This window comes from Kogia breviceps, chromosome 18, assembly GCF_026419965.1.
Source record: "Kogia breviceps isolate mKogBre1 chromosome 18, mKogBre1 haplotype 1, whole genome shotgun sequence".
NCBI lineage: Eukaryota > Metazoa > Chordata > Mammalia > Artiodactyla > Physeteridae > Kogia > Kogia breviceps.
The window spans coordinates 9,569,369-9,579,980 of NC_081327.1; positions in this window are offsets into that span (position 1 = coordinate 9,569,369).

Sequence of the window (10,612 nt, forward strand, 5' to 3'; positions counted from 1 at the left end):
GAAAAATAGGCTGAGAGTTGACCTGAGAGACCAGAGAATAGAGGTAAATTCCCTAGAGAAAGAAAAAAAAAAAACAGCTAAAGTGATATCTAATAGGGGTTACCCTTAGTAAATTCTGTCCCCAGGATATGACCCTAAGTGGATTCATCTTTATGAGGGTTAAGCCAGAGAGTGCAGCACACTTCGCAGTGACTGAAGTTCTGGGGGAACAGTTGTTGACAGCTGGAAAACTGGCTGCCCACCCCAGGAAAATCTTCAGTAAGTCCATGAATGCGCAGATAGAGGAAGAGGAGGGGTTCTCCATGCACTGCCTTTGGGGGAGGACATAAAATTGTGAAAATGCTAATTTGGTAGTGGGACATGGTTAGGCTTCTTTTCCCCAAAATTATAGATAAAACCAATACCAGTGCTACGTACAAGTGGATGATTTTCACTGGGCATGTTGAATCTTACTTTGAAGACAGGAGACAGGATTGTACAAATGAGTTTAAAGCCAGCTGGGCTAAGAAGGAGGCCTGTGAAGATTTCATGTTTGGGAAGGAGTTTATCTCAAAGTAATCTTTTTAGTGTTAAAAATATTTCATTGAAAATGATATTGATAAAACTGGAAAGAATTTTGAAGTGAGTGTGTGATTGTGTGTTTCTTGGCCAGGTTGAATATGAGTCATCTGTGTGCACTAAGTCATAAGTATTACATCAGTTCCTAGGTGGTGAATTATGGTTGCCAAGTGTTTTGAAGTAAGGTAGATTCAGTAAATAAACAAAAATGTTAATTTCATTATTTGCCCAGTAATTTCCCTCTGTAGGAAAGGTATTCTTTTAAAAAATGGTCAACCAATAATGAAGAAAAGTTAAAGTGACAGTGTGCTAAAAATTCATAATTAAACCTCTGAACCTAAAGTTTAGGTTTAAAAGGGGGAATCAGTAACTTGATTTTAATGACATATGTATGACACATATATAACCACATATGTCCCCTGCATAAAAATTTTTATGTAAAATTCACAAAGTAAAATTGTACTTTGCCATAGCAAAATGTGTAGAGATTTGACAGGCCAAATTTCTTTCACCATAGTCTAGTAAAATTAGAAATAAGTGAAAGGTGACCAAAGCATTTTAAAATACATGGATGTTAAGGAATACTCTCTCTCCTAGAACCAATTTTTTAAAAACATTTTTATAGTTTTATCGAGATATAATTGACATAAGTTTAACATGTACAGCTTAATGACTTGACTTACAAATACTGTGAAATGGGGACTTCCCTGGCTGTCCAGTGGTTAGTACTCCACGCTGTCACTGCTGGGGCCGCGGGTTCCATCCCTGGTCAGGGATTAAGATCCCACAAGTGCAGCCAAAAATATATATATATATTGTGAAATGATTACCACAATGAGTTGACATCCATCATCTCATATAGATACTAAAGAAAAAAAAGGGGTTTTTTTTTTCCTTGTGGAGAGAACTCTTAAGATTTGTTCTCTTAGCAGCTTTCAAATGTACCATTCAGCAGCATTAACTGTAGTCATCATGTTTCCTCCCACACTCCTGCTTAGTCTTCAGTACTTTTGTACTTTGTCCACCTTATTTTGTGGTTTGATGTTTCAGCTTACTCCTAGGCCTGACAAAGATAAACGTGCTTTTAATGTTTTTGTTTGTTTGTTTTTGTTGTTTTTATAAATTAATTTATTTATTTTTTGCTGTGTTGGGTCTTCGTTGCTGCACGTGGACTTTCTCTAGTTGTGGCAAGCCGGAGCTACTCTTCGTTGCAGTGTGTGGCTTCTCATTGCGGTGGCTTCTCTTGTGGAGCATGGGATCTAGGTGCATCGGCTTCAGTAGTTGTGGCATATGGGCTCCAGTAGCTGTGGCTCACAGGCTCTAGAGCGCAGGCTCAATAGTTGTGGCACAGGGGCTTAGTTGCTCTGCGGCATGTGGGATCTTCCCAGACCAGGGCTTGAACCTGTATCCCCTGCATTGGCAGGTGGATTCTCCACCACCGCACCACCTGGGAAGCCCCTGTTTTTGTGGTTTTTTTGTCCAAAGAGATTTCAGCTTGGAGCAGAGAGGGAATACAGACTTTTTGATGCTGTTTTCAGATATGCCTTTTATATTTCTAAATTTCTTTTGGATTTTTTACTTAATCAATACCCTTTATTTTGTACGTCTCATTTAATGTACTTGATAAGACCAGTTAACCTTACCTATGCCTTTAGAACTTTATCTTGAAAAATCAGTATTCTTCCTGTTTGCTTAAAGAGGTTGCACTTGATGAGTCACATCAGTAAATTGCATATTGCTCTTTACAAATTATAGCAGCCTGGGTTCTTAATTGGAAAGCACATGAGCCAATTCTAACCAGCTGATTCAGAAGATATTAGGTTAGTTGGCTTCAAGAACTGGCAAGAAAGACAATGTTCAGGGCTTCAGAGAAACAATTGCTGAATTATGCTGCAGAGCCATGAGAGTTCCTTAGTGTTCCCAGAGTTCCTTGAGATATAGTAAAGAACTAACTATATCTTCTGATTCGAAGTCTGGGCAAGTGCCTGGTTCTGGTGGGTTGTAGGTTGTGCCGGCACCTGAGTTGTGTGGAAGGTTAAGATGCCAGGGCCACCAGTGCCTAGTGTTTCCTGGAGAGTCCATAGTTGTAGATGGGCTCTACCTTCCACTCATACTAATTCTTTGGGCAGTTTGTCATTCATAGAATTGTTACTCATTTGATAAGCAACAGCAAAGGAAAAAACAAAAGATTTCCAGTATAGCCTGCCCCTGCCTAGCCCATATGTCAACATTTTCTTCACTCTCTACATTTTCACTTACTTTAATATGTATATGCAGCCTCCTACTTAACCTATCACAGCTCTCTTACAACCAAAAACATGTGTACTCTCTTCCTCACCCAGGGCTTCACATCTTTGCTTCCACTTCCAAGTCTGGGATCTCTGAGTGGTGTCCGTTCGTTTTCTAGTGAAAAACTCCTCATGTAAAAAGATGGTTCAGATGCTGGGCATTTTAAAAGGATGGTGGGGGGGCTTCCCTGGTGGCGCAGTGGTTGAGAGTCCGCCTGCTGATGCAAGGGACACGGGTCCGTGCCCTGGTCCGGGAAGATCCCACATGCCGCGGAGCAGCTAGGCCCGTGAGCCATGGCCGCTGAGCCTGTGCGTCCGGAGCCTGTGCTCCGCAATGGGAGAGGCCACAACAGTGAGAGGCCCACGTACCAAAGGAAAAAAAAAAAAGGATGGGGGGATTATAAACCAGGTCAAATTACCAAGCAAATATTCAGTAACTTTGGTTGTGAGTAGATATGCAAAAGCTTTCTAAAGCTGCTTTTGTAAAACCACAAGCAAGTTGGTGACATGGGCAGTTTTTACTCTTAGGATAATTTAATCCTTATTTGGATTTGTTTGGGGGGTCTAACTAAATCAATGTCTGTTTTATTATGCTTTGCAGTAAAAATAGTATTGTTAAATTTAAAAATATCACTTTTGGCATTTGCCAAGTGGATCTTCATGTTGGAACAGTAAAGTTGGACCTTCTATCTTATGGCCAATGTGGTACTGATTTGTAATCCACTGAGGATGGCATTTCAGTGGAAATAGGTTGATAAATAGGATTGATAAACCTTTCCGTAGTAGTTTTATCACCTTTCTGGACTCTTTAACATCTTCTGTGTTCTATTGAGGTCATGACAGTCTTCATGATCACCTCCTCTCTTCTTCAGGGAGGACTCCTGGAATTTAACTGTTGGATCAAGCTCTTGAAACACATATTCCTTTTGAATATTGTTCCTCTTTTCTGCCCAGGCTCTACTAGTTACTCTCTGACAGTGTTTGCTTAGATCTGGACTGTTGATACCTATGCCTGTGGTTCACTGCACAACAGATCCAGCAGGTTGGTGATTCTTCTGACCAGAAGCTCTTCTTGTTCTATATTTGGTTTTTCCGCATGTTTCTCCACCATTCCTCGTTTTCTGAAGGGACTAGGACCACACTACCCCTGCCAGATATTTTGTGGAATGCTGGAACTTTCTGTGGGTGTATGTTCCTGATTTTTCTGTACTCTTGAAAAAAGTCCATGGACATGCCATTAACTTTAATTGATAATTTATTTTTAAGAAGTAATACGTAGGTGTGATCATAAGTGGAATGTGCTGAAATTTTAGTAGTGGGGATTAGGTTATAAAAGCACCAAACCTATAGAAAAGCCAGAAGAGGGTTTTCTGATGAAATCTCAAAACTGTTTATATGTAGTCTCTGGTATTACTATTCTCTACTAATTATATGGGGTTCCATCACTGAAACTCTCAGCTTTAGTATTTACGTTGCACTGGGTAGAGGGAGTTGGAGTCTCTTTTTGTAATCTGGTGCTTTAATTAGATATAGCTGATAGTATTGATCATCTAGACCTGTATACAATATAGCCAGTTCCAAGATGTGTCCCCAGAAAACTGGTTGCCCAGTCACCACAGGCTACACCCATCCCTGGGTGGTGTAGCCTCTACCTTGTATGAGTATCCGATCATGGTTCCTATATTCACATGGGAAGATGGGATGACTGCTGTGTTTGGAGTATTGTTCTCTGTTACTGCTGGATAAAGTCCAGTTGCATTTTTTTATACAAGGAAAACTGAAGTTTCTAGCTTTAAATGAAACTATACAATTGTTTGTGGGGAGGTTGTGTTTATGAAACATTCAAATCGGTCAGAAAACACTGAACGAGGAAAAAAATGTTTAAGTAAAAGATGGAGACTAGTTTAAGACAAGAGTTAAATTGGGAACAGCAGCATTAGTTCACACCCTTAAAAGCTGAGCAGCCTCTTGGGTTGCACATCATCCCGGGGATCCATCAGTGATGCAGCAGCAATTTGAAACCAGGGCTCTTTGGTGAGTAGCTTATGTTACGGCAGAAAGATAGAAATGGGCTTGTACCATCTTGTGGATAATAGGTTAAAAAAACACTTCGAGAGACATTTGGGTGATGTTACACACGCCACAGGGGCCACTAACCTGTGTGGAATTCCCGCCAGCCAAGCAGGAACACTTTGAGCGTTGAGAAACCATCAGTCATAGACAGCTGGGCCAAGGTAGGTCAATACAGAGCCACGGGTCCTTCGTGAGATGCAGTATCAAGCACGCTGAAGCAAGGCATTCTCAGTCTGTTCAGACTGCGCTAACAAGAATACTTTAAACTGGCTGTATCAGCGCCTGAGGACTCACTTCCTGCTCGTTAGCTGCACGTCTTGTTCTGTCCTCACAAGGACTCTGAGGTCTCTGAGGCCTCTTGGATAAGGGCACTAATCCCATTTGTGAGGTGCCCTCATGACCTAATCACCTCCCAAAGGCCCTCACCCCCTAAGATCACATTGGGGGTTAGGATTTCAACATATGAATTGGGTGAGGGGACACAAGCATTCAGTCCACAACAGGCACAAACTCAACTTCTAATAGCCTTCAAGTAAAGGTGCATTCTACTGGTCAGTCCCAGTTGCCCTGAAGGTAAGTGTTGGTCATCATTAATTTTATAACGTATGAAAAATAGGCTTATATGGAGGGCCATACAGAAAAAGGCACCTTCCCTAGGATGAAGATCTGGAAACTACACATTTTAATCTCACAATGAAAGGGGCACCTAAAATTCCAGCTTAGGCCCCTCACTGACTGACACTGGAGGTGGATCTCTTCGTTAACTTGCCTCTGGTGGATAGGCCACGGGCTCTATAAGGACACATAAGTATGCCATTAATAAAGGAGCCCAGCGATGATGTAAGAGGGGTGGGATAGGGAGGATGGGAGGGAGACTCAAGAGGGAGGGGATATGGGGACATGTGCATGCATATGGCTGATTCGCTTTGTTGTGCAACAGAAACTGACACAGTCTTGTGAAGCAATTATACTCCAATAAAGATCTATTAAATAAATAAATAAAAAATAAGGGAGCCCAGCCCCAGGTGTATTTGGTCATGTTTATCATTGAAGGGAGCAGATAAGGGGAAAAAAGTGATTGGGATTAATGATAACTCACCTTCCATGAGACCCTCGTTTACTCTTTTGGTAAAACTTAGGAAGAAAACAAGAAAAAATATGTAAATGAATATGGCCCATTTCATGAAATGGGAGTGGAGGTGGGGCAGGCGAAGTGTAGATTATTTATCCGGGAGACAAACCATAAAGGGGGGGAAATACAAATAACCAACTCTAAAGCAACGCTAAATATATGGCCGAGGGAGGTTTGGGAACCAAATATCCAGGTAGAATTCTGGTCGATAGTTCTTTTTCTTGTATGGTTTTCTTAATCCCCTTGCTTTTAACAGTTGCTTCCATTTTTCAAGGTTGGAGAGCCTCACATTACTCAGCCAGATGTGCTAGAACCTGATTGAAATATGGGCTTACTTCCTCTTGTGGAAAACAGTATTCCATCTATCAAACATCTGGGACAAATAGACTATAATTGGTTTCCTACTGCCCCCCAATTTACACAAGTACAATTTAAACAATTTAGTATAATTTAAATAATTAGATGATCTAATGATCTAGAGCCATCGAATTCCTAACCTAATCACCCGAACGCAATCAATCCACCACCTACCTAGCTTCGATTTCCCCAGATGATAAGAACAAAATCTTAATTTATACAACATATATCTCAACTTAAAAAAAACCAGACACAACTTTTCCTTTACATAGGTGCTTCTTAAACTTTGCTATGCATTAGAAGCAGAGGGAGTGCTTCTTATAGCACAGATTTCTGGGTCCCGACCCGAGAGTTTCTGATTCAGTAGGTCTGGGGTGGAGTTTGGGGTTTTGCAATGATTCTGCTGGTCCAGGACCACGAGCTGAGAACCACAGCTCTAGAACGGTTTTACGTATTTAAATGGAATTAACTTATAATATATCTGGCTCACAAAAGTTCTAAGTTCTTGCCTTAAATTGTGCCAAACTTTTAACCTTAAATCAAATTAGGAGAGGAAGTTTGTGTTGGGCAGAGTCTGGCAGCCAGAGCTGAACGAGATGCGTGAGAAGGTGTGAAGCCCCGCCCCTTCCCCTTTCCCCCGTCCCCCCACCCCGCGCTCCTCCCTGGTATTTGAGCCCACCCCGGCTTCTCTCCGCTCAGATCTTCCCAGGGGAGAGCAGCGTTCAGTGTGGGTTGTTTGAGCCGCCTGCACTTGGTCCTTGCAGAGTCCTCCCTGTGTGGAACCCGATTCAGAAGACAGAGGACAGAACACTTGGTAAGTCTGTGTTTGTTTTGTTTATTTTGTTTGTTTATTACTGCATTTGTCTCGAGGCCGTGGTCCACCCCCCACCTAACCCACCCCCGTCCTGCCACACGCACACTAGTCTCCATTTGTGGGGTCATAAAAAAAAAAAGGAGGAGGCTCTGGGAGCTGCAGGCTCCTCAATCATGTCTTCATCTAAAGAGAGGGAAGTCCCCTCTGGCTTCTCCCCTGAAGGGTCCCCCAGCCCTGACTCACCAAGCTACATGCTACTCTCTAACCATCCCCAGATTTCTGCGGGAGTCGGCCCATCGCCCACAGGAAATACCTACTAACTCACAGAACTCACCAGCTTCCTCCCCCGTGTCCCTTATCTTTTCACCCACAGCCCTCAGAGAATCCCGTGTGTCCCCCAGCTACTATCACACACTTTGCCCGCAGAAGGGACACTTCTAATGGCCGACTTTACCACATTGGCCATTGGCAGCCCTTGGCCGGGCAGTGTGACCCTCCTGCCTGATTCCACAGAGGGTCCCTTAATCCAGAGAGCAGGTGGGAATGACAGCGGTAGGAGCACCTGATACCCAGTACCACCTCATCCTTCTCCTTGACCCGTGGCCTTGAAGCCCAGAACCACAGTGATTGTTTGGGCCAAATAGTAGAGATACATAGTACATACAACTCCAAATGTCATTTGTTGGAGGATACAGTTTACCATGTTAAGCTGACCAATGAAAAGTAAGGGGCAGAAGAAGCGGAGAATGAGAAATGAGCCGAAGGTAGCTGAGTACCCAGCTTTTGACCTTGATAGTGGAGGTTTCTTGATCTTTCACAAAGATCCCGAGAATCACTGCTGTGAGTACAGACAAGGGAAGAGCAGTGCAGGCCAGCACCATCCCTACAGTGTCTTCAAATGCCAGGAAGGTCACGATTTGGGGGGAGACAGCGGTCTCTCAGCATCTGTGGACTAATGACTTGAGCACACCACACAGTGTTTCATATCTGAAAAAACAAAAGCAAAGGGGATTTCACATTGAACAATTCATGCTTATTCCCATGACATAATCATTATCACATTTTTTATCACTGAAAATACTGTCCACCTCTGACATGATTTTTGGATACAAAAATCATGTGTCAGGCCAAAGAATCCACGAGCATAATAAAGTAGTTGTTACAGAGACTATATCAAGGTTAATACTGTCCATTTCTCTATCGGAAGTAATGCTTTCACCCACAATCATCAGAAAATTTTATTCCACATTTGGGGTGGCTTTTGCTGTTGTTTGGTTGGTGTGTTGGTTTAACAATATCATCAAGGTTCACTTTGATTTCGTCTCTCTGCTGTCCACAAGAAATGCTTCAATGTATGGTTTCTTCCCAGAGTTATGTGATGTGATCTACAGCTTTATCATTACCATTTGAACTGAGAGAGAAAGGCATCCTGTAACTTTTCCAGAGGAGCAAGGAAGAAATTTTCTAAGAATCCTCTACCACCCAAATCCTTCAATGTGAGGGGTGGATGTAGATATCATTCAGTCATTGAATCAAACTTCAACCTCCAATTTTCCTGCGCTCCGATGTTTCTGCGATGGGGCAGCGGGATTTAAGGAAGAGAACACAAGCTTTTTTTTTTTTTTTTTTAATACAGTAACGTCTTTTTTAAAAATTTTTTATTTATTTAGTTATGGCTGTGTTGGGTCTTCGTTTCTGTGCGAGGGCTTTCTCTAGTTGCGGCGAGCAGGGGCCACTCTTCATCGTGGTGCGCGGGCCTCTCACTGTCGTGGCCTCTCTTGTTGCGGAGCACAAGCTCCAGACGCTCAGGCTCAGTAGTTGTGGCTCACGGGCCCAGCTCCTCCACGGCACGTGGGATCCTCCCAGACCAGGGCGTGAACCCGTGTCCCCTGCATTGTCAGGCAGACTCTCAATCACTGCACCACCAGGGAAGCCCCGAACACAAGCTTTGAAGCCAAGAATTCCTGATTACAAATTCGTTTCAGCATTTCATTGGCATCTTACTGGTTATGTTACTTGGGTAAGTTATAGCAGATGGAATTAAGGTTGCTAATCTGCTGCTCTTAATGTAAGGAGACTACCCTGAGTACTGGTGGCCCAATATAATCACAAGTATCCATAAATGGGGAAGAGGTAGGCAGAAGTGTCAGGCCAGAGTGATCCATTGTAGGTTTTCAAAGATGGAGGGAGAGGGCCACGTCCCCTAGGCATCACAGTGAGGTTTCTGAGAATAGGGAGTTAGTATAGCTGATTGTTATGGGTGCCATGTGGACAGATCCTCATTTGTATTAAAATTCCAAGTGGGCTAAATGGGAAAAGAAAGGGAAGAAAATATAACTTCGGGGGAAGCACCATATGGCAGATTATATTTTCCAACAAATCCTCTAAAATCCATACTTTTCTTACACTGTGACTTTAACATTCCTCCCACTGAGAAGTTGGGGGAGGGGGATTGATCTTCTTTGCCCTTGAATCTGAACAGGCTTTTGATGATGATGACAGCAACACTATATGTGACTTTCGATGCCAAATCATAAAAAGTGATGCAGCTTTCCCCTTGTTCTCTTGGAGCATTCACACTTGGAACACAGCCACCATGTTGTGAAGCAGCCTCGGAAACCACATGGAGAGGCCATGTGTAGGTATTGTAGTTGACAGCGCCAGCTGAGGTCCCAGCTGACCGTCTCCATCAACTACCAGTCATGTAATTCCATTCCCTAGCTGTCAAGTTACCACCCAGCCTGTGGGTCTTCCCAGCTGAGGCTCCAGACATCATGGAACAGAGGAAAGCCATCCTTGCTGTGACCTTTCCAACTCATGACCCAGAGAACCTATGAGCATAAATAAAGTAGTTGTTTTAAGGCACTAAGTCTGTGGTCATTTGTAAGACTATAGCAGTAAAGGGGCCTGCCACATAATCACTATGAGCTATCAAGTTCTTTTTCTAGGCACTCAAGTATATACAAGAAGGCAAGCACATGATCCAGCAGTCCCACTCCTGGGCATATATCCAGATAAAACTCTAATTTGAAAAGATACATGCACCCCTATATTCATAGCAGCGCTATTTACAATAGCCAAGACATGGAAACAACCTAAATGTCCATGGACAGATGAATGGATAAAGAAGATGTGGGGTATATATATATATTTATAATGGAATACTACTCAGCCATAAGAACTTTTTTGTTTTAAGGAAAGAAAAGTGTAGCGGCGCCCCAGTGCTGAGCGCTGCAACGTTGAGCGCCCCCTGCACTCTGCCACGCGTCTGGCAAAGCTCCAGGGGGACGCTTATTTCCATCACCATCTGGACTCAAACTAAGACAGCGCGCCGCAGAGGGTTCTGGGAAGTGTAGTCTGGGCCCTCTCTAGTCGCCCACTTCCGCTTCC